The 1,977-nt window shown below is 30.1% G+C and overlaps 1 protein-coding gene across 1 annotated transcript in view; it reads left to right on the top strand.

The window, feature by feature from the left end:
- The window catches only part of LOC108574456 (homeobox protein Hox-D4a), a 7,143-nt gene that overhangs the window by 3,868 nt on the left and 1,298 nt on the right, over positions 1 to 1,977 (top strand). The gene's annotated exons all lie outside the window — the stretch shown is intronic.

The following is a 1,977-nucleotide window of genomic DNA, read 5'->3' as shown; positions in this document are numbered from 1 at the left end:
ACTTCTAGAGTAATATACAGGGTGGACTACTTAACTCGTACATCTAAATAACTCCTAAACTTTGCACTGATTAAAAAATTGTCACATGCAAAAGTTGTATAATTTCCAAAGGAACATTACGCAACGTATTAACTTTCTTTGTAGCTGGAGATTTGGTTGGAAATTTCAAGGTCAATTTTATTTGTTTAAATGGAATGTTGTATTTTTCTATGGCAAAATTCGAAAGAATGTTAAATTCTGAATAAAAAATTATTAATAATTATTAACCTTGAATCCAATAGTTAATGAGATATTTCGCTTCGTTTATCGAAAAGTCTAATTTCCTTAGCTAAAGTAGATGTTCAAAGACGTAATTTAGTAATTAACGACGTAACAGAATTCTGTATTGTTTCTGCACTGTAGGTAATGCAGGCTTTAAAAATATTTGACCTTCATATGTCCTCTACGCGTTGACCTATGAAAAAACGAATAATATCAAATCAGGTCCCTTTCGAAACCATTCAACTTTTATCTGAAACATTTTTCGGAATCATCAACAATTTCGAAGATATTTAAGGGGATCAATATAAATGGCTCACCCTATATGTACCCTTTCATTAATTTGTTTCATTTATAGCAATGCGTATATCATTTGTCATAACTTTACTAAAATTAATCATAACTTAGATGCATCATTTACATAGATCATCAAAATTTTGTTAGCTCTTTTCTTTAATTGACATAAAACATTTCTCGAGCGGACAGTAATGGGAGGACTTCAACTTCTTATTTGTGTATTTCTCGTTTTGAGATATTAATATTTTGCAAAATTTTGAGATGCTCTTGTAATGTAAAACTTATCTACTATTATAAAATTTTGTGAGTAACTTGTACTAAAATGTGTTTTTTTAAACCCTTGAATGACTTACACCATTTTCAAAATTAATAATATATTCTAATTGGTAACTGACAATAATAAAAACTAATAAATTTTATGATCAAAATAAGTTAAAAACTAAACATCTATTTATGTTATAATTGTAATTTTGCTTCATTAATTTCTATTGATATTTTGCTTCAACAATACAACTTTTAGTTTCTGATACTTTAAGGGTTTTAAAATGTTCACAAAGTTGGAATGTAAAGTGGTAAATCCATTTTCCTTTCTCACAAATGACTTACACTACTATCGAAATGAACGTGAAACTGTCGTGCTTCGTTATGAAAGTGACACCTTCATGTCGTTGCTTACTTCACGATTATTTTCCGCAAATTCTTTCATAATATTGAAATATAAATTGATGTAACATAAAATAAGAGAAAAACTTGATTTTTTAGGTTTTTCGACTTACACCGCTTTCATAATCACCAGCACATATCGTTTCAATATTCAGATGCTTTTGTTTTTAACTCAAAAATGAAATCGAATAATGCGTTCGTACAATTAGAAGAAAATGACATTGTGCTGATAGTTTTGCGGGCTCTTTCGATTGACGTCACTTAACAAATACATGTGAGATAGCGGCACGGAAGCAAGGCTAAGGGCTCCATACCATACCGATCCGACCACGTTTTATGTACATCATCACTTACAGATGATCCTGTGATTCCGACAACCTACATTATACCAGCGGCGCGTTTATTAACCGTCATGCGGCAGCAGCTTGGTAATGACGCATCGAATGTGCAGCTATTTCCATCTGACCGCCGCTTTTTGAACAAAAAATTAGCTCTGCTGAAAACTTAATCGCGTTCACGTTATTTTATAAAGTACTAGAGAACGCAAAAAATCGTTACTGAAATTCAAGCAAATTACAATTATATGTTATGTCTAGAGTATTCAAAATATTTGGTACGATTCAATATAATGTCACGATCTACATATGTGAATTAATGAATTTTTATATTCTCTAAAAGTGTAATAAATAACAATTGATTGTTATTTTGGACGAAAGAAAATAATTAGAAAATATAGTATACAAAATTAGAAGTAATATT

This window comes from Habropoda laboriosa, unplaced genomic scaffold, assembly GCF_001263275.1.
Source record: "Habropoda laboriosa isolate 0110345459 unplaced genomic scaffold, ASM126327v1 scaffold172, whole genome shotgun sequence".
NCBI classification, from domain to species: domain Eukaryota; kingdom Metazoa; phylum Arthropoda; class Insecta; order Hymenoptera; family Apidae; genus Habropoda; species Habropoda laboriosa.
The sequence above is the reverse complement of the archived record's forward strand: the minus strand, read 5'-3'. Positions and strand labels throughout refer to the sequence as shown.